We start from the raw sequence: 22794 nt of genomic DNA, 5'->3' as shown, positions 1-22794 counted from the left end.
CATTCTTTACTTCCTTCAGGGTCGATCTTGGCCAAAGGATCCAACAGTTTGACTAGTTTACAGATTATCAGAGCTGAAGCCCTATTTATAGGGCAAGTACTCGGCAGCCCTTTTATACTGCAGTCTGTACACGTTTTTATAGCTGGTTCCCTGACATTACCTCTGCCATAGTCAAATAGATTTCGAACTAATAACCATTACATTTGGCTTTGCCTGAGATACTTTGGATGAAGAACACAAATGATCCACTTTTTTTCCCATGCTTTGGGGTGGTGGTTTTAATTTTCATGCATTTTTTTTCTCTTAAAGTTGAAAGTTTTTCCATTGGTTATGTTTGCTAACAATTTTGTAAGTGACCTTCATTTCAGATTTAGAAGCGACAGCTCAATTTGGAAGAAGTTGATTCTTCTCTTCTCTTACAGGGCTTGGAGAAATAGTTCCAGCCACTGAGCGCTAAGGGTTCAGATGTGTAAACATGTCTCTGGCCAGACTTGTCCCAGGATGCTATCCCATTCGTGGTTGCTGGCATGGGCTTTATCAACCGTGGCATTTAGGTTTGGCATCCATTGCGTTGGTGAATTTTCTCTCTTTCATTATCTGCTTCTTGATCCTGTGGATCCTGAAGTCTGGTCTTTCCTACCCTCTGAGACACTTTTCTCGCGAGTGAACTCCCTTTGACAGCTTCTCCAGGACTGTTGTCTCCTGTGCACATTTATTGAGGCATTAGTACTATCGCAGAGCGTACAGGTGTTTGGATTGCATATTCCTAATATTCTGTCAGCAGGAATGTTTATTCAGAGAATCATGTGTGCTAGACTTTGTCTAGATAATGGGGTCTATACTAATAAATAAGCCCAGTTACTATGCCTGTGGCATGAAAGTAGGGGAGAGATTTATATCCCCCCAAACTGAGCCAATTTGTTAATTCACTGTGAAAACTGATGACCCAGAAATGAGAAGTGTGCAGCTTGTGAGATCCTCATCTTATCCGCCCCTGTGGCCCCAGCACAAGTAGGTTACTGGGGTGCCTAAATTCAGGAAAATTCAGAAAAATTTAAGATCATGAGTATGGATAACAATAGAGATTGTTCTGTAATTTGCTGTTTTTTTTTTTTTTTTTAAATACACAAGGGAGTCATTGTCAATATATGCTCTGATAAACTCTATCAAATAGAGAAAGGTTTTTTTAAGATAGCAAATAAACTCAGTCTTACTAGCTTTAAGGCCATTATACTTCATTAAATAAATTTGTTGAGATCTTTTTTGCCATAAGTCAGTTCTAAACAGTAAGATTCGATGTAGAGGGGCTGGTGTTGTGGCGCAGCTGGTTAAAGCCCCGGCCTGCAGTGTCGGCGGCATCCCATATGGGTGCTGGTTGGAGTCCCAGCTGCTCCACTTCTGATCCAGCTCCCTGCTAATGCACCTGGGAAAGCAGCAGAGGGAAGCCCAAGCCCTTGGGCCCCTGCACCCATGTGGGAGACCTGGAAGAAGCTCCTGGTTTCAGAGTGGCTCATCTCCCACCATTGTGACCATTTGGGAAGTGTACCAGTGGATGAAAAACCTCTCTCTGTCTCTACCTCTCTCTGTAACTCTGTCTTTCAAATAAATAAAATAAATCTTTAAAAAATTAAATCTTGAGGGGGTATTTGCATTCCTTGGAGGGACACCTGATTATAAATCTCAAATATAGATTTTGAATTTTTTTCAGAAGTATTAATAATTTTAACAAAATATTTTTCAAATGGTGCTATCACTCAGATTTATTCTGAATTACTTTGGTATTTGTGACTTAGATTCAACATTGAGTTTTTGGTAGGCTGACAGAGTACCCAGTGTAGCGAGTTCTGAGTGTGCCCATCTTGTGTGTCAACACTTGCTGTTGGGGATACTTTCACAAAGCACTGCAGTTCACAGTTTGCCCCTCTCCATGTGTTCATTTCAGAAGCTAGATATATAGGGTGTGTGGTATGGCCAGGCTCTTGCTTGTAGTCCAACATGCTGTGTGAGTAGCTTGGCTGGTGTTAAGACTTGAAAATATATACTAACTGAAGAAAATTCAGTTTACTAAAGCTTTGAGAAATATAGTGCAAATTAGACTTAGGAACATTTTGTGATATTTAAATACTATTTGTGTTTCCAGTCTTAATTTCCATGTTCATTGCCTCAACACTGTCATATTTGTGTTTCCTAAGTAATATCATTAAAAAAAAATCAGTTGTGCCAGATCATGATGACATAAAATAGGGCTCTGCTGGTGACGTGGTGCCTCTGTCGCACTGTCTGCTTTTGGTCAGGTTAAGAATACATCCTGCATAGAGCCAATGGTACTTAATTTTATTTGGTGAAGTCCAGAGCTGCCTGCTAAGGGAGCAGTCGGAGGGAGCAGGGGCTTTGGTGGTTCACCCAGAGGCTCCACAGAATTTGTGAAGATCCTGATTTGCTACCTGCAGTGAGACCCTAAGAACCCATGAAAACAAACAGGGTTGAATCAGAACCTGTCAAGACTTGATGGCTAGGCTCAGAGCCCTCAGAAGGAACCTGTAGATAAAAGTTCAAGTTTTCCTCCAAGATGGACTGATTGTGTGTATCTGACTTTACGAGTGGTTTGAAGGAAAATTGGTTTTTCTCTGCATGAGTGAAATGGAAAATACAAGTCATGGAATTTCATACAGTGGAAAATTTCATGAGCAGGGTGAAATTGAGATTGGTGGCTGTCATATGCACAGTTTCTAGAGGTTATGGGGAAGAGAAACAAAGCACATGTTGGAGTTGAACTCTGAAGAGCCAGTGCTAACGAAACAGGGGTGGCTGCAGAGTACCACGAAGCTTCCTGGACTCCTGCGTCTTGTGCTGGGAGTGAATTCAGCCTTGGCTTTCTGAACCTCAACTCCTGGTACTTCCTGTGGCATAAATTAGAGTTCGGTTTAAGTACACTGTATTGGTCAAAATGTTTGAGCAGAACAGTGACAGAGAGCCGGAAATGCAGAGGCAGGTTTCTACTGAGCCCATCACACCTTTCACCACTGTTGTCCAATTCACACGGTGTTAGGGAGGGGAGAATTCTGAGCTATCAGTTCAAGCTGATGAGAAGTAGGACTTGCAGTAATGAACATTTTCTCTCTTTCCCCTTGTTAAAGAGAGAGAGCTCCTGTCCGCTGGTTCATTCCCCAAAATGGCTGCAGCAGCTGGGCCTTGGCCAGGCTGAAGCCAGGAACCTGGAACTCTGTGGGTCTCCCATATGGGTAGGAAGAGCCACGCCCTTGGGCCATCCTCTGCTGCTTTGCCATGTGTGTTAGCAGGGAGCTGGAGGAGACGTGGAATAGCCAGGACTAGAATCGGCACCCATGTGGGATGATGGTGTTGCAGGAGGCTCCTTAAGCCGCTGGGCCACAGCACTGGTCCTCCCTTCATTTATTGTATGAGAAAACTCCTATATCAATACTGCAGTGACTGTTTGGAGAAAGATACTGCGAGAATGTTTGTGCGTGCCTGTGTGAGACAGTAGCTGAATGAAAAAAAGAGAAGGAGAGAGCTTCAGTGTTGAGCTTTTGATATGTATCTGCCTCTTTTCCAGAACCATGCTCCATTCAAATGCTAGAGAGATGAACGTGGTCAGGTTTGCATTGACGCTGATTTCTGTGTGAGAAGAATCGGCAACATTCTTGGATCCAAGTGGGCCCCGATGCATGCTTAACTTCAGCATGTTTACCTCTATTTCCTGTGCTACATTAAGTGTCCAGAAATGCCTGGCATCTAATGTGTGGCTGCTGTCCATAGGCTCACCTTTTACCCAGCTTATGTCCTGTGTATCTGGGAGAAAGCCCTCAACTTGACCATGCACTTGCACAGCTCTCTTGGCATCTTCCAGTGCAGGCTTCAGGCTCAGCTGTCGTAGGGGGAATTTTGCCAAACCATTCAAACTCCATTGACTGTGGGGGAGTAGAGGACACACTGTCCCTGAGAAACATCTGGTGGCAAAGATGAGCACTACGTGTTCTGGAAGGTTCCAATTCCAGGAGGTACAGAGGTTGGAAGAGGCTGATGAGGATGGTAGGCAGAGACTCTGAACAGTGAGTGAGTGCTTTGGAAGAAGATGGAGCTGTACAAGAGGTCTTGTTCTTGAAATGGGCATAGAGTGATGAATGGATTAAAGAAGCGGGATCTGCAAAATGACCAATCCAGTGGGTATTAGAGAAGAAAGGAGGAGGAGGTGCAGGGAACTGGCTCTTGCAAAGCTTCCTGGGAGGGGACGGCAGGGTTTGGGGTTGCAGAGGATGTGAACATAGTGGGGGCGGTTCTCTCTTGAATAGCGTGGTTCTTTTATTCTCACATGTAACAGAGTTTGTGGACTCGCACGGAAGCCCCCTGAGCAGAACTGGTAGGTGCCATTCAGATGCAGTATTTTAACTTCTGTCATTATATGCTGCTGTTTGTTTCTAAACACTTAGCATAATTCTGTGTTGTTCTTACTGCATTTAAGATAAATTCTTCCAAAAAGCCAGGCTAAGATGTTAGTTGTATTTTTTTGTGTGAGTCTTCAATAACCACATATAATCTTAGTGTTTCTGTAATTTTAACCTCACTTCTGATATATCTTGTGAAACAAGATGTAATGATAAATTTCTTTTAAAAAATAATCAAATTCCTCATGTGAAACAAATCAGTTTGTTTCCTGAAAACAATCAACTTGCATATACTGTGCAGGGATTGTAAGAGTCTGGACAGAGTTTCTCTTTATTGATCATCCTCAGCACCCTGGGACACTGCTCAAACCTTCAAATATGAGCCCCCAACCACTCTGGCGGGCTACTGTCTAAACTTAGCATCGATTGAGGTGTGGGGTGGGTGACGAGGGAGCCAGACCTGAGGCACTCCAATAGTTCGGGGAAAATGTATGCTATAAAAAGTTGATAAGGATTTCAACATTTTTATCACCAACATGGACCTGTCTTTGACTTCAGTTCTCCACCAACTTTTAAATATTTATTTATTTGAGTGGCAGAGAGAAAGAGAGACCTCTTATCCACTGGTTCACTTCCCTAGCGCCTACAATGGCCACTGGTTGGGCGTGAAGCTGGGAGCTAGGAACATAATCCAGGGCTCTCATGGGGGTGGCAGGAACCCAGTCACTTGGGCCACCCCCAGAGTCTACATCAACAAGCAACTCCAGTCAGGGGTGGAGCTGGCTGCTGAACCCCGGACATTGCCATATGGACCCTAGGTTTTTAACTGCTAGGTCACACGCCTTCCCTCGTCTTCCATGAGCTTTTTGAAATTCCCTCCTACATCCAACCAATGAGCTGGATGGACTGTCTCATGCCCCTCTCCCCCACATATCCCAGTGCACGCATATCTGGTCCTCAGAGACATACCGTGTTTGCAGCAGAACAGCTGGTTTGACCTTTGGGTTGTGGTTTCTTATTTCATCTGTTATCTGCCTTTCTAGGTATCCTTCTATACTTCTCAGGGTGGGGGGTATAGACTTAATTGCTATGTGACCTGATGTCTTTTCTAGGGACTTGGCACGTGTGGTGGGGGTTTTGCTCCCATAGAAGAAATCATCGTTGATGAAATAGCTTTAGATTTCTGATCATGTCCAAGTGCTCCATATGTACATTGGCTCTTGACTTACTTTTTTTACCATATGCTTTGGCCTCCTACTCGAGTGTGACCAGAAGAATCGTCCACATTAGTTGCCCTCCTCCAAGGGAGAGGAGGTTCCACCACGAAATAGAACTGAGACGGGGACCAGATGGCCACTCATCCTGAGTCCCTTGCATTCTGCCCATGTCTCCATTTCGTGGTTTCCCCAAGTCCCCAGGAGGTGGAACTGACGGGTCATCAGGTAAACAGCTGCAGCAACACAAACGCGGTTTCCACTCCGGGTCAGTGGAAATGTGTGCTCTAGATGGGCGGGCAGCCTGGAGCCCAGTTGTGTCCATGCTTTGGTTCTGAGTGATGTAACAGTCTTCAAGCCAAAAGAGCCCTTTGCATTTCAAACCTCGACTATACCATGGAGGCATTATTTATCCCATTTCATACAATACTTGTTTATTTTTTGCTGCTTATCTTCAGGTGCAGTTTGCCCAGGTCTGAATGATCTGTGGCCTGTGCAAACCCTCACTGTGTCCAGTGGTAATTTGCATTTTAGATTTATCTGTGACACGGTACCTTGTTAAAGCATCTCAGAGGATATATAAAAACGTATTTTTATAATCTGGTTCATTAATACATTTCAAGCAGTGATAGAGAAGTAGAATTAGGGAAACACTGTTAGGAATAACTGTTTAGAGTATTGAGTTTTTTTTGAAAGAGATGATAGGATATGGACTAGATAATGAACTTTGCATTCTTGAATTTCTAAAATAAGAGTACTATAAAGTAAATAAAACTACTTCTCTGTCACTTAGGATTTGTGTTTTGTGGGATCATGATTTGGAAGTTTGACCTGTTTTATTTGTTTTTCATTGTTAGAAAATAGGCACCAGGATGAGGGTATATTTTTCCAATATGTGCTTCTCTATATATTTACTTCTATTTATTATCTTTTGTTGTCACTTTGAAAACTTAAAGAAATTACACCAAAGAATTACTATGTGAAAGTTCATCTTCCACTGTTGCATTATTGGAAAAGAAAGGTGGTACTATTTTGACTCCAGCTAACATTCATTAGAGGTGTTCTTTTGGCAAGGCTGTGTTGTAACAGTTAACCGAAGCGTAAGAAGATGTATCTGTGCCTTAATGAGCTAATGTTTCACAAAGAATAGGTGAAGGATAAACACGGCAAATGAGTTAACAGCGAGGTTTCTGATAATACAAGACAAAGAACAGACTTACTGGGAAGTCCATACACTAACTTCACTAAGTTGAAGACAATTTTCTTCACTTGAGTTTCAAGAAACTTCACTGTATGTCAGAATTATTTACATCTTAGTATTTTGGGAAGTCTATACTTCCTGACTGAGCATATCAAGGTAAGCTTCATAATTAAAAAGGTGCATTAGGTTGGTATTAGGCTTTTTGATTCATTAGTCTTCAAAATTCCATTTTGTCTTGATGTCTCACCTTTAATTTTTGAATAGACAGTGATTTTTTCTTTTTCTGGTTCGACTCCCACAGCTACAGGGGCTGGGCCAGGCCACAGCCAGAAGTCCAGAACTGCACTCACTTCTCCCACATGGGCAGGAGGAGCCCAGCTACTTAAGCCGTCATCTGCTGCCTCCCAGGGAGTGTGGGAAGCGAGATTGGAAGGCAGATAGGATTGACCCCAGGCACTCCTATACTGGATTCGAGTGTCCGAAGCAGCAGCCTAACCTGCTAGACCACAACGCCTGCCTTGATAACTCATTTTGTAGTCCTTTAAAACCATCCAACCCTTACGAACAATCTGGCCTATCCTTGTAATAGTAACTCCTACCTGTTGCATGCTAACTGTATGCTACGGCTTGTTTCATGAGCTTTCTATACATAATCTCATTTCGTCTTTGTGCATGGTCACACAGAGAGTATGGGTGCAGGCGGGAAGGTAGCTGTTGAAGTCCACTTTCCTATTGATTTTGCAACATAATGGGTCACCCCAGGGATGAACACGGTGCATTTTGGTGACTGCATTGCTGAGTGTCCAGAGGATAGTCAGACCCGTTTGACAAAGTGGTGACTGCTGATGACTCAGAGTCCAGTGCAAGTTTCAAATGATCTCTGATCCATTTCTAACACGTCATTCATGTTCATTTCAGCACAAGAAATCTAATAAATCTTACTAAGTAGCCTTGGCAGGCCCTGAAAATCAAATTGGAGAACAGGCTTGGGAGATATCCAGTTCCAGGGTCTCGGGGCTATGGACAAATGATGGAAAGTGGGACTTTCCCCCCATTTTCAGTATCCTGTTTTCCTTTAAGTCTTGTCTCAGGAGACGTGGCCTCTTAGCCAGTAATTGATTGGTCCTTCTGTATTAACCAGTCTGTACTGAGCTTTAAAATGAGGAACTATCTTCCATATTAAGCAGTCTGTCTTGATGGTTAACAGTTGGCTTGAAGAGCTAATAACAAATTTTTGAATGATAAAGTGTGAATATGGTCAAAAGAGTCAAGCTGTCTATACAACTGACTTAGTCAATGTCACATAATTGTGAGTTTATAGTCACGTGATCACGCATGTGAATTCCAGGCTTCCATCACACTTGAACGCTCATCTTGGACCACCTTTTCCATTGTGTACTTAAAGATGAAAAATGACCAGATTTCTGAAGTATATTGCCACGTATGTGTGTTTTTTTTTTCCTTCAGATCTTCAGAGACTCAGCAGTGGAGCAAGCATGTTTGTAACAGCATGTGAGAGCAGGTCCTTGTTAAATGCAATCAAAACAGAGCATTTCTTCCAGGCCACGTTCTACCATTTGACTTGAACTGCTAAACATACAAAACAGCCTGTGAAGTATATTTATGCAGCTGTAATTGTGATTATTGTCATTTTTTCTCCAAATCCTGCTGAGCAATCAATCTTTTTGGAGCAGCTCCAGTCACCTCCCGCGTTTGGAGCAGTGTACTGCATAATCTGATTTCAAGCTATTGAGGTGGATACACTGACTCAGTTTAATCAAACACAAGTCTTCTGAATGCAATGAAGATATTTTCAGAGGTTACAATTCTCAAAGATGGAAACTAGAAAATGTCTTTGCTCTAAAGAGATGTCTTCTGGAAGGCTGGCCAGTGATGGCACAATTTCTGTGAGGTCTAACCATGTGTGACCGCAGTAAGGAGTGAAAACAATAGGCACAAGGCAATGCCATATGTAATGGAAAAAATGAACCAGGTTCAGATATGCTTTTCCTTCTGTGTTATCTAGATAATTTCTAGATTTGTTTTTTCAAATCTTAGTCATGATAGTCAGAGTCTGTGGTTTGAGTTTTCAAAAATCACATTTTGCGGACCCAAGGCAGTTGAAGTCAAATGGAACCTCTGAATTGCTTGTAGGAAATCCCAGCCACAGCCTCCACATTTCCAGCGTGGAATGGCTGATGAGGGTAGCGACTGAACAAGCCACGGAAGCAGAATATCACACAGACGTCCACACACACATTTCCTCTTCTCTCCTCCCATTACCGAGCAAGAAATGACTTGAATTCAAATGGTGCTATTTTTCAGCATCCCAGGATATTGAGGAGTGTCTTCCCATGGAAACTGAATATATCTATTTGTTTTAAGTTTAGGAAACTTTATTTTATAAGCTTTGAACTTCGGCTTCCCAGAGGAGCAGGTAATTGCTCTTGCTGTTACACAGTTGTATACGCAATGTGTATAGTGTGTATATGCAACGTCACATTGTTCCAGAGTATCTACAACCTAGAGCCAGACATTCATTTGATCCACTTTTATATTTCCTTATCTGGAAATTGAGGATGACAATAACAGCATTGAACTTACATGGTGATGAGAGAATTTGAAGAGTGAAATGTAATAAAGTGCTAAGTGGAATACAAGCTTTAAAGAAATACTAATGGTTTCCTATGCTGGATTCACCTGCTAGTTGAGAGAAGCACTTTCTGTTACTTTCAGGCCCTCAGGCAGCTATTTCATTGAACTCACACCAAAGAGTACATTAAAAGCGATTTCTGCACTGCACAGGGACATTATCTTACTGAGTGACCGATCCTGTTACTGAGGTTGCAGGCGATGCTAACACCGGGCCGTGAACTTGCCTGCTTGGGGCGAAGTGGCAGAGAAGCCAAGGTTAAATATTGAATTTCTGTTTGGACTGGTCACCCGTGAGGGCGTAATTAAAATTTAGCGGTCAGCCATCTATTATGTGCCAGCCATTGCCTAAGGTACTGTATTTTTGTCCATTATCTTGCGTGAGCCTCAGAGAAAGGTGAGGTGACCTCTTCCCAGTCAAAGAGATAATACAGTGGAGCCTATGTTCAGACCTAGATATAAATAATTTTCAAAAGCCCGGATTCTTGGTAGTGCAGCCCTTAAACTCCCTGACCTCAGGCTGAATTTCAAACCCTGTAGACTGTCTTGACAAGTGAAAGTTACTTAGTGCAAGGTGACTGGGCATGTATCAGCACCCATGTTTACCTGTCTAGGTTGCAAATGATTTAAAGAGCCAGTTGCAAATCCTAGGTGAGAACGTGCTCTTGATTCATTGTTTCTGTTTCTGTCAGAGAAGGATCCTGTGTTATGTTTGCTATTAACAGAATAGATTAAATGCATCAAGAGAAATCTAGACGTGGTTAGAAATAACGGTTTTATCACTGAAACAATCTAATTAAACTACAACAGTCTTTGTTAAGGTTTTAGAAGATATTTTATTCAAGGTAGGGGAAATTTCTTAAAAACATTCTGGATTCTTTGGTGAAAATGATTGTCCTGGGCTGGCGCTGTGGCTCACTTGGCTAATCCTCCCTCTGCGGTGCCGGCACCCTGGGTTCTAGTCCCCGTTGGGGTGCTGGGTTCTAGTCCCGGTTGCTCCTCTTCTAGTCCAGATCTCTTCTGTGGCCCGGGAGGACAGTGGAGGATGGCCCAAGTGTTTGGGTCCCTGAACACACATGGGAGACTGGGAGGAAGCAACTGGCTCCTGGCTTCGGATCGGTGCAGTGCTGGCTGTAGTGGGCATTTAGGGAGTGAACCAATGGAAAGAAGACCTTTCTCTCTGTCTCTCTGTCGCTGTCTATAACTCTACCTGTAAAATAAAAAAAAAAAAAAAGATTATCCTTTAAATTAGGTGTGAAAGATTTTCCTTTAGTACAAATGAGCAAGAAATAGATATATACTTCCAAAAGTTGATGGGAAAAATGAATTAAAGAAGTTTATTTTGGTGCAAAGATGTTTTGAAATCTATCAATTTTTTCATAACATGTATTTTTGCTTAAACTATTTGGAGACTCATATTATAAATGTAACTTATATTTGTTCCTCATTTTAAAGATCAAATGTATTCTTCAGTGAGCTTCCAAGTTTTATAGATCAAAATTGTCCTCTGTTTTCGGGCTGTGCGTCTCTGTTACTAGGGATTACAAGTGATATAGAAAGAATTTCAGTCCATTAAAGGAATAATCATCATGTAATTGGAAGATTGTGCCCAGAGACTGAGGTTGCTTTTAATACTGGCATCCATCCTGTTCTGTTACTAGTTTCATTCTGAAATCTTGTCCAGTACTGCATGTGAGAATTGCAGATGCAACCTCTCTTGGCTTGGTAGATACCAAGGGAGGGATATGAAATACATGTACATTCTGGGGCTGATACTGCCCTCTGGCCATCTGGTCTACTAGCTGATCTCTTATTCTGCCTTACTTCTTACCAGGCACACTCCGTGAATTTTATGAGAGCCCTGCCTAGTCAGGGGGATTTGTAGAGGGGCAGTATGTGAGCAGTTTTCAAAAGCCAAGCGATACAGCAGGAGGGTGCCTGTTACAAGGAGAAGTTTAAAATCTTGAAAGAACTAAGAAATGAAAATATATTTAAATGAGATTTTCCAATTCTGTCTTTGATATTAAACTGATAAGGTGAATTGCTTTCCAAAGTTAAGATAGAGATCTAAAGGTTATAATAATAACACTGCAAAAATAGCCCAGGCAGGGGAAAAGATGGAGAGTTCATTTAAATATGCAAATGATTTGTAGAGATGTGATGGCTATATTAATATTAATTATGCCATTAGCATTCTCTGCTTTCCAAATGGAAAATCGCCAGCCTACATCGGACCGGTGGAGATACTAAAATGTAAATAGAAGTTGACAACCTTGCTTCTACTCATGCAGGCTGTCTAAGAATTCTAACCAATCTGTTACAGCAAAAGGGAAGTCTAGGTTTTCTAGAAATTCATGGAAGTGACAAATTTGGTTTTGGGTGTTGCTTTCCATGGACATCCTGTGCTTGGCCTTGAGTGTGGTTTGAAGGGCTGAAGCTGCCTTTCTCAGGACTGCTTCATCGTGCACACATCTGTGTAAACCCCTTGGGAGGGGACCAGGGAAGGGAGGGGACCAGAGAAGGGAGGGTGCTCCGGCCAGTCCTCTGCAGGAGCTCTGGACAGCAGGGATAGGGCCAAAGGGGTGGACAGATGGCTTCTGACCAACTGGGATGGAAGCAGAGGCTGGCTGCAAGATTTTATTTGGAGGTGAAATGAGAGTGGCTGTGAAGAATTTTGTGTTTGGAAACCCTATCCCATCATAAATAGGTTGCTTTTTAACTCAGCACCTTAGTATTTTCTTCTTGAGATTGACATTTAATGAGGAAGAAAACAATATTTTGAAGGTTGTATTTATTTTTAATGGTATGACCGTCCTAGTGTTTGGAAGATAATGTTTTTATGAGCTGTTTAAAATGTTTGGTGTCAATTTGGGTCCTAAACAGATACATTTCATTAAATTCTCAAGACTTTGGTTTTCACCCCATTAAGTTCCATTATCGAAACTGCCAGGCAATATCTTAAAGGCTTAAAAGTTCTGTCTCTAACAATGGCACAGGTCTCTTCTTCCTTTTTAAATGTAAAATGCTGTCTTAACTGAATCATAGAACGTGTTGAGCTGCCAATTTGAATCCCCACATCTGGGACTCGTCCCAAGATTACACACTGCCCGACTGTAGGTGGTACGTTCTCATTGTGAGCATCCACAGCAATCAGATGAGGCACCCGGAGCGAGTCCCAGGATCAAATACGGGGAAACGGGGGGTGGGGATGCCTCGCGCGCTCACCATATGCAGATAATTAAGTCTGCAAACTCTCATTTCTTTTCTTTTTATAACTATGTGTGGCCTAAAGTATACATGAAAAGCAAAAAAGCCAATCTGAAAGATTTGAAAGATGGGCTGAGGGTGTGGTGCCATATGGCAGTACAAACAAAATTACCCAAATACTTCAAAAACAAGCAGGACACGTGCCTCCCTCTGTTCGGCAACCATATGCGAACGCTACACGTGAAGCAGCCTCCCAATCAATTCAGACGGACCCTTTGTCTTCGGCTCTCCAGTGTGTTTGCTTGAAACCAGAGCCGGGGACCTTGAAAAGGAGCCACAAAGAGGCCCCTCCGGAGCCGGATCTCAGTTTTGCAGAAGTTGTGTGGCTGTTTTTTTTTTTGAGATGAGAGATCCTTCTGAGGAAGGAAGAGGATGCATGAGAAAAAAAATCATTCTCATTGACAGGAGGCAAGCCTGCCTCTGGGCCATTCTGGGAATTTGTTCCTGCTTGACGGCTTGAACTGTGTCGGAGGACAGTGGTCACACAGACATTTGATAAAACCGCAAGAATAAACTGATTTACTCAGCGAAGAAGTAATGAACTGTAGTAGTCAATCGTAGTGAAATGTAGTTAGAGCTGTAGGCGGATCTTAGATCCTCAACCTTTTGAACTCAACCTTTCATTGTCTTCCTGAATAGCCTATTATTGCAATTTTGTTCTGACTTCCATCACAACTCCCTGTTTGACCTTTTACTTTGAAGTGACCTACTTGGCTTATTTAAAACATATATATTACCTTAGGGCCAGGAAGCTTTGTGCCATCTGCGGGTTTATGTACACAATATTTGAACTAAATGCATGAAGTTTGAGAATTTAATATAAACCATAAGGAAGAAAATCCCAAGCAATGTTTGTTGTAGGAAATTAGAGCAAAAAGATTCCTAGAGTCTATAACCTGGTAAAGCTGAGAGGGTGGGAAAGCATCCTTGTGTCACTTCGAGAAGCCAGTGTGCTCACTGTCAGATCACTGATTTGTCGTTAAGGCAACTGTTGAATGAGTGTCAGGTGAAAGATTTAAAAGGCCAAGTCAGTGGAATGACTCAGGAATTCAATAAACATTTTTCAATACGGATACTCCTTGAGAAACCAGTTTGGTAAACATTTTTAGTGGCCTCACACAATTTGGGCAGAACAAAAACTCGAGTCATGTTTCTGTTAGCCACACGATTGGCAAGTTAGTTAACAATTTTGGAAGTTTTGCTCTAGTGGTGTAATAGAGTTCTATAAAGTTAACAGGTTCTATAGAGTTAGCAGGTTCTGCAGAGTGTTTAACTTGGCACCACTGATTAGCCTCTCGTTCTCCAGACATTTACTGTATACAATAGCTTCATGCTGCTTAGCAAAATAGTAATTGAGTTGCTCTAGCACATTCTTTGAAAGGTCGGACTCTTGGCGCTCCCCACTCAGACTTGCAGTAGCTTGAGCTTGAAAATACATCTAGCACACAACACAGTGTACACACTGGGGTCCAAAAATCTATCCACATGTCCAAATATTATTGACTGCTTCACGATGACTTTATTTAAAAATTCATAGCACAGGGGCTTTGAAATAACTGCTGCTATGGAGTATAAATCACTAAATGCTTGTTTCCTCTCCCCACTGGCTGGCCTGCCAGTGGTCCTCCAGCAGGACTTGCCACCATTGCAAAGCCTGGGAAACCCTTCTGGCTTCCGTGGTGGAACCTGACCCGACCCTTGCTGGGAACACAGACTGAAGCCATCGGCGAGGCTAGAGCAGCAAGCATGACTCCGGGTCACTAACAGGCGGCCCCAGGCCCCAGGAGCAGCCCCCTCTCTTCCCTTACCTGTTTATTTTTAAATTCCCAGGCGAAAATCCAAATTTGCAGCCGCCGAAGTAGTTTATGAGCCGAGTAATCCATAGGTCATTTCCACTGATAGGAAAGTTCAGGAAGATTCGCTTTTCGAAGTGGCTGGCTCTCATTTATGTGTCGGCACAAATCAGCGTAGATCGGACAAGTGAAGCACAGCTCCGGAGACAAGGCGTGCACGGGCCTTCTATGCACTGATTGGAACAGGCCATTTGGTAGAGAAGTGCTTTGGGTTGGAATAATGTCCTCTGGCCTGGAGACGAGCACTCACGTGGTGTCAGCCACGCTGGAAGAAGGCATTAAAGCATCTTCTGGTAAACAAACAGGGCCACCGATTCTAATAACAAAGCAAGTGGCTCTTTATGATCTACCATGTTCCATGGATAGGTTCTTCCCTTAAGAGTGTAACTTCAAGACGTATTTCATAAATTCTTTCTAGAAAGAGCAATATGAACAACACAGCTTCTTTATATTGTCTAATGGGGAAGGGCTTGTAGCAACGAAGTAACATGCTAAATGGTATTTCCAGGTCTCAGATGTAAGGGACAGCCTCTTGGGGTCTGATAAGAGTGGTGGCTTCCAGTGATAAGGTGTGGGGGTTGTCTACATGGATAAAGCTGTGACATAGATCTTCTACAAGTTTACTGAATGTCAGAATTATCTGTTGCTCTTAGCATTTCTTTCTGAAAACAGATTTTATTGCCAAGGTTCCAGAGAGCTGCCAAGTGTGTTTCCCACACTAGCCCTCCATGGAGAATGATAAAAGACCCAAATCACTACAGGAGGTCTCCCCTTTTCAAAAGTCATTTTTATTTTTGCTAACCTTTTCTAGGCTCCTACCAACTTGGTTAGAATTAAGGAAAATGCATTTTGGCATTTTTTTTTTTGTTATACTAGAGATGCCTAAGTTGAAAATAATCAAGGAAAAAGAGGATTTAAAAATCAAGGCTTCAGAAATGACACATGACAAAAAGGCTTAGAAGCTCAGACTCTAATTTGTCCGCCTGCCTGCCAGTGGCTCTTCACAGCTTACGGCTCTAATGCTGGGTTTTGCACTTACAGGTCTTTGTGGCTGTGGTCATGAAGCAGTTTGCTGCACACCAGGGTGGCCTCACCTTAGGGCTGCACTTGCGTGTTTATACAGATGGGGACTACAACTCACAGGCCTCTGTACACCACGGATCTTAGGGTTACTGTGACTTTGCTCTGAATTCCTAAAATAAGTGGACTTTCTGCTTTGCTTTCTTCATCCTCAGAGGAGCGGAAAGCAAGCATGCCCAAGGAGAGGGTGCTGGTTTTGCCATTTCAGTTAGGAGAGGTGCACAATGACACCCCTATCGAGATGGCTGAGTGAGGGGTTTGAGTTGGGGGTGAGTGATATTACTCCCTCAGTTGTTTGGAAGCGGCGGCTGTCCTGGATGAAACTGCTTTCATTCTGATCCTTTTGTCTCTTGTCGGGGATGCGAGTACACATGCGTGTGTTCAACTCCTGATCTTCCCCCAGGAGTCTCATCCCCTCCAGGCTGCACGGTGACGGTCACTGCGGTCTCCATGGAGCCTGCTGCCCCAGTCAGAAACACGGAAATGCTCTTGGTACCCCCCTCAGCCCCCACCCACGACACCATCTATTTCTTGTAGCCTTACTGCACCCTCAGGCCAACCCATCATCACCTTCACCAGGGCGATTTCAGTAGCCTTGTAACTGGCCTCTTAGGTTGCTCTTAGTTTCTTCCATTCCATTTGTTACGAGGCAACCAGGGCATTTTTGAAACCATAAACAAGCTTAAAATTTCCCGTTGATTTCCTGTATTACTGGGGATAAACGTGAAGTAGAACATACTTAGCGTGGCTTTGCAGGCTCGGTGCAGTGTGGTCCCAGCCTGCTTGGCGGAGCTTACCTTGATCCATTCTCCCTTTGATTAATTAATCTTCCAGATACAGTGGCCTTAATTTAATTCCCTAAGGGGGACAGAGCTCTTCCCCACCTGGAGGGACATTTACACCTGCCCCCTCCGGTTGAAATTCTTCCCCTGTTTTTTGCCCACTCATCCGTCAAATCTCAGATTAAATGTTACTTCCTCCTTGAAAGGGTCCCTGAAGGACCAATTTAAACGAGATAACCCTGTTGCCTTCTTTCATCCTGTGCGTGTGGTTCAGCAGGCCTGGGGTGCTTGGATCCTGTACATTCCCACAAGAAAGGCCTATTTTCAGGACTCCCTCCAAGGAAGATAATTTCGGAGCCCTTGGGATATTCTGCGTGATGGGAGACTTTTGTATGCCTGACACCCTTTTGATTGGACAGTGTATACCAACAATGATTTATGGTGAATGCCCGGTTTTTGCAAAGGGGGCTGAAGTGTGTGTAGTTAGGATGGTTACATGGGGGAGTTGAATGTGTATCTGGCTCCCATGTAAAACCTTGGACACCAAGGCCTGCCTTGTGGCTGCACCCCTAATGACTCCACCAGCACCGTGGTACGGCTGGCTGCTTGCCTGGTTCCTCGTGGACTTGGATCCTGGAGCCTTTCCCTCTGCGGTTACAATCACTTTGTTCCTCTGTAATAAGCCCCCAAGTGTAGCTGCTGTTCTGTGTCCTGTGATTCCTTCCTGTGAGTTACACAGACTGAGAGTGATCTTAGGGATGTGGAACACATACAGTTTCCTGTTAGTTTCTTTACAACCATTCCTTCCATTTTCCATTATAGATAATTGCTTATTTACGCAGGTTCTTTTTTGCTAGACATCCATACATTCTAGTGGAAATTAGCCAATGCGTTATTTTGTTTCCCACTGTATACCCAGTTCCTGACACAACACACTAGGCGTCAGTGAATGTTTGGGAAACTAAAAATGAAATGTACCATGAAAAGACATGGAAGAAACTTAAGTGTGCATTACTAAATAAAAGAAGCCACTGTGCACAGGCTAACTACCGTATGATTCTAGCCAGGCAATGCTCTGGGGTAGGCAAAGCTGTGCAGTTGGTATAAAGATGGTTATAAAGTTGGTATAAAGATCAGAGGTTCCCAAGTTTTGGAGGAAGAGGTAAAGAGGCAGAGTGCAGTTTTTGTAGGGTGGTAAAACCACTCCAGACAATGCTGAAATGGTGGCTGCAGGCGATCACACGTTTGTCCAGCCCGTAGAGTGCACGCTACTGGGTGTGAACCCAGGTGGCAAGTACGGCTGCTCTGTTATTATGTGTCAGTGTGGGCTCACCTGCTGTGACAGACGTACCACCCCTGCAGGAGATGCTGATAATGAGAGACTGTGTGCGTGGCAAGTGAAGGAGTGTAGTATACAGGGAATCTGTTCTTTTGCTCAATTTTGCTGTGAACTTGTTTTAAAAAATAAAGTCTGTTAAAAATTAAATATACATTTTTAAGTGAAACATAGATACCTGTGAGAAACCTTCCAATTTGGTTTCAGTCTCTATGCTCTGACTTAGCTTTACTGTCTGAGTTGAGAAATCCGAAGTTAGAAAATTGCAGCTGGAAACACAGATGTGTGACAATTTTGCATTTCATCCGGTTCTCGGAGTTAATATTTTATCATCAGAATTCCACAGAGCTTCGACAATGATCTTTGAGTTTGACAGAGATGGTTTCGGAGTGACTGGTGGGGTGTGAGGGAGACACAGAAACAGTGCCAGCAGAATACTTTGGGGTTGGCTGAAGGAAATAAAGTGAGGCATTAAGTGACTAGCTGTCACTGGAGGGGGAATGCTAATGCTGTGAAGAGCATAATTAATTAAAGGACTTTGTAACTTGTTCTTGACCCACATTTTAAATTGCAGAGAGTTAGTAAACCAGGACTAGAAATCTCCAAAGATCTGAAGTGGGAAAGACAATAGCTTGACTTACAAGTAGGAAGAGCAGTGGAGATGCAAAATTAATTTAGGAATTTAAAGCGAGGCTGCTGTAGTGGCTGATAAGAGGTGACCCACTATTTTCTACACGTCCTTGTATTTCTGTCCCTGTGTTCTGAGCAACTTGAACTTATTCTTCCCTGCTCCTGTGACGCCGTCTGCGGTTGAAGGAAGCGGAGCAGGGAGAGGAGATGGAGGGAAGATTCTGGGGGCTGCCAGAAAGCAGTGGTGACGTGAGACTGGTAACTCGAAGTGGGCTCTCGTTTCCAGAGAGTTAGGAGTTGACTTGCCACGAGGTAGGATGCTGTGCTGATATCCCCAGCTTCTTGGTTCCGGATTGGACCCACTTGGTTCTGCAGGTTGAGATGCTTGTTGTATGCAAAAGTGGAAGGGTTGGAAGTGGTCTCGCTTGCTTGCGTTTGCTTGCCTGGCGTAGCTCTTGCTCAGCCTGGTTATCAGACACTCACTGGCTCTGTAGGCTCTGCCCTTGAGAACTGAATTCTGGAGTAGCATGTCAGCCAGGCAGCCAGTGTTCCCATTTACCAAGCATTGAAAGACAGCCTTAAATCCTGCTGTCTCGATTGTCAGAAACGCCAAAATTCTTTATCTCTTTGAGGCAGCCATTTTTTTTGGTGTGGATGAGGTACTAAGTACTGATGGAGCTAGAGCCCTGTGATTGGGGAGTGTCCATCTCTCTTGGCCTGGAGGAGGCATGAGTGGTGAGTGCCTGAGGCTGGCATATAAGAAGGGAGATTTTTTTTTTTTTTTAAAGATTTATTTGAAAGAGTTACACAGAGAGAGAAGGAGAGGCAGAGAGACAGAGAGAGGTCTTGAGGTCTTTGATCCGCTGGTTCACTCCCCTGAATGGCTGGAGCTGTGCTGATCGGAAGCCAGGAGCCAGGAGCTTCTTCCTGGTCTCCTGTGCTGGTGCAGGGGCCCAAGGACTTGGCCATCTTCCACTGCTTTCCCAGGCCACAGCAGAGAGCTGGATTGGAGGTGAAGCAGCTGGGGCTTGAACCGACACCCATATGGGATGCTGGCACTGCAGGCAGCGGCTTTACCTGTTACGCCACAGCACCGGCCCCAAGAGGGGAAGTTTTGAGAGTGTCTTTGTGAGGCCTCCTCCGCCTGTGGTGCTTTCGTTCTATGAGCACCTGATCTACCACTGAAGCACGTGCTGCCCTGCACACCCTGCCCTGAAAAGCTGATCCAAATCCTGAACTCAGGGGGTTGCCATGTGGATTTTGGCTGCAGGACTTCTTTTTCTACAAACCCATTGTCTTCCAATAAACACAGAGTGTGCCACACTGTCTTAGGGGCTGATCAGGGAGTCTTGGGGGGCATTTAAAAAATTATGTTGCTATGGCAACAGGTATTGTCTATGTGTATATATATGATTAGCTTTGCTCAACTGAAACCTGAGATACTGGAGGCTGAAAGCCATTTGAGACAGGCAGGGGTCCATGGAGCATTTAGAGCGCTTTGAGAGATCTTGGCTCTGTACACCAACGGCCCTTGTTAACAGTTCCTAATTTAATCTATGATTTAGCCATTTAAGACTGTAGATGATGTTCCTACTAGCTATGAGTCTTCTGAAATTGATTCTTACCATTTTATCCAAGGTGTAGCTGGTTCCTTACAATAATACCTCGTGCAGGTAGTAGCATTAAAGCCACAAACTCTTCCTACAGTAAAGGCAGCGACTAAGTCACTTTCAGCCTCTTTCTTCTCCAGGCTAAGTAATCCAATTACAGCAACTGTGTGCCGTAATTAAACTGAAGACTGCTTGAGACGAGTTTAATCACATTACTGAAATATCCCCCAATCAAACCAGGTGCCTGGCAAGCAGATCTGAGGTTCTTGCGAAAGTTGAAGAGGTTTCAGATGATGTGCTAAGCTCTGTTGCAAACTGTAATCTGGCGCAGACCTGCAGGAAGCAAGCTGAATCACACAGCCACAGCTCTGCCCCCATGGGGCGTAGCCAAGTGGATCACCCCCGGCGGGGATGACTCGTACTCAGTGATTGAAAAACACATCCGCAGGGGCCACCATTTTGGTGTCGTGGGTCAGACAGCCGCCTGTGACACCAGTGTCACGTAGGGGTGCTGGGTCTAGCCCCAGCAGCTCCACTTCTGATCCAGCTCCCCACTCAAGCACCTGGGAAAGCAGTGGAAGACGGTTCAAGCACTTGGGTCCCTGCCACTCAAGTGGGAGACACAGATGGAGTTCCAGGCTCCTGGATTTGGCCTGGCCCAGGCCCAACCATTACGACCATCAGGGGAGAAAATCATTGGATGGAAGCATTTTCTCTCTAATTCTGCCTTTCAAGTAAAAAAATAAAATGCACCTTAAAAAATGAAAAAAATTCCTGGACATAAGGCCCTCAATGTTATTTCAGTAATGTACCAGAAAATCCACTTCCAAATCAAACAGCTTTGAATCTGATTGCTGCCCAGTGCGGCCAGAACCACCTCCGGATTTGCAGGCTACGTGATCTCATTTGTGCTTGGCTGAATTTCCTCGCTCTCTCCTCCCTGTTGCATGGCGGGTGGAGGAGGTCTGATTGCCCTATTACCTTTATACCCTGCTGTGATCAAGGTGGGTATTTGCCATTGGCATCTCGTTGGCCATGGTTTTTCTTCTGTGCTTTTAAAAACTGCCACTCTTAAAAAATAGCATGTAGAATTTAGCGTCGTCTTTAGCTCATTTAGACAAAAAATTTTTTTTTTGAAAGGCAGAGTTAGACCGTGAGAGAGAGAGACAGAGAGAAAGGTCTTCCTTCCATTGGTTCACCCCCCAAATGGCTGCTATGGCTGGCATGCTGCGCCAATCCAAAGCCAGGAGCCAGGTGCTTCCTCCTTGTCTCCCATGGGGTGCAGGGCCCAAGCACTTGGGCCATCCTCCCCTGCACTCCCGGGCCACAGCAGAGAGCTGGACTGGAAGAGGAGCAACCAGGACTAGAACCCAGGGTTCCGGCGCCACAGGCGGAGGATTAGCCTAGTGAGCCGCGGCGCTGACCCAAAATACGTTTCAGATAACTTCACACATGTCAGCCCTTTCCCCATCTTTCCTCATTGCTCTCCTGAGTGCCATCTGAACATTAAAGGAGGGAAGGAGCTTACTGTGTTGTCCCAGGCTTCCCTCCCTTCCGACTTGAACATGAAGTGGACCTGGAATTAGGTTTGGAAGCCGTGTGAACTTTCTGTTTCAGATCTTTCTGGACTACTGTGTTAACAACATGATGTCCTCAGGGTTAAGGTGAGGATGAAGAGAGTGATGCCCAGGGGGCAACATTGAAGGAGGCCCTGACTCTCTGTCCTTTCAGTGTCATCTCTGTGTGTGCCTCCTAGTCTGGGCTCTCCTGATGTTTTACAAATGAGGAAGGCAGGGGAGGTCCAGTCCTATTAGCATGGGCCAGTGGGAGGACAGGAATTCAGTGTGGCTGGTGTCCTTAGAGGAGGGAGAGAACCCTCGCCCGCACCCCACCCCACCAGGGATGAGCACACACAACCAGCAGGTGGCCATCTGCAAGCCAAAGTGAGAGACCCTGGGAGAAACCTGCCAACACCCTGGTCTCAGCCTTCAGAACCAGGAGACAGTAAATTGCTGTTGCCAAGCCTCCTGGCATGTGGCAATGGGTGATGGCAGTCCTTGGAAATCACTGTGGTTGACCACATGGCTGTGCTATTCCAGGAAAAACCCCAGGATACGAAAAACTTGCCTCCTTTCCCATGTGTTGTTATTCTGGTCCTCACTGTTTGATTCTAAATCTATTCTTGGATTCAGAAATCCTTTTTGGGGTTATAATTAGGATTTGGGGCCATGCCAAGAAAGGCCCTGGAGGTTCTAGGAATAGAACTGGACACTTCAATGAGTCAGCTTATTGCTCTTCAAATTCAAGGCCGCACCCACCCCCAACTGTTATTATCTACAGCGAAAACATTGATCTGATGTCATTCTTGAATGATGAATTATGCCTTTCTTAAAAGGAAAAGCTGGCCAATTTTCATAATGTTAATTTAATGATTGGAACCATTTGTTTGTCTTCTCAGTTCTTTGACTTAATTTAAGGTTAAACCATGTCTCTTTCATACCCTGTCCAATGCACATGTTACGTGATCACCAAAAACAGTAATTTAGAAGGTTTAAGAGCAGACCAAAAATACATTGTTTTAGGGGACAAAGACGGCCTGTATCAATCAGTCGAGAGTTTCGGGTGTTGAGTGTCAGGAATGTAGGAAGAAGCTGTTGTGACTGTGTCACTTGGACATCAAAGGCTCAAGTATTTATAAGAGTTCATACAGTTGGATTAATTTATAGCATTGCTGTACTAGATAATCCCTAGTTCTGTTGTGAATAG

General features: G+C 44.1%; 1 long non-coding RNA gene across 13 annotated transcripts in view; it reads left to right on the top strand.

Annotated features, from left to right (window-relative positions):
* Window positions 1-22794, top strand: part of LOC149126006 (uncharacterized) — a 453707-nt gene that overhangs the window by 48811 nt on the left and 382102 nt on the right. The window contains exons 4-6 of one of the 13 annotated variants that reach the window (XR_016235144.1): window positions 3575-4050; window positions 4340-4378; window positions 5516-5794. The exons of the other annotated variants lie outside the window; for them this stretch is intronic. This is a non-coding gene — a long non-coding RNA (uncharacterized LOC149126006). Of the gene's footprint in view, window positions 1-3574; window positions 4051-4339; window positions 4379-5515; window positions 5795-22794 lie in introns of those variants that run through there. 13 annotated transcript variants of the gene reach the window in all.

This window comes from Oryctolagus cuniculus, chromosome 6, assembly GCF_051225735.1.
Source record: "Oryctolagus cuniculus isolate XC-2025 breed Fujian yellow rabbit chromosome 6, ASM5122573v1, whole genome shotgun sequence".
Lineage (NCBI taxonomy): Eukaryota > Metazoa > Chordata > Mammalia > Lagomorpha > Leporidae > Oryctolagus > Oryctolagus cuniculus.
Note: the sequence above shows the minus strand (reverse complement) of the source record. Positions and strands in the feature narration are given on the sequence as shown.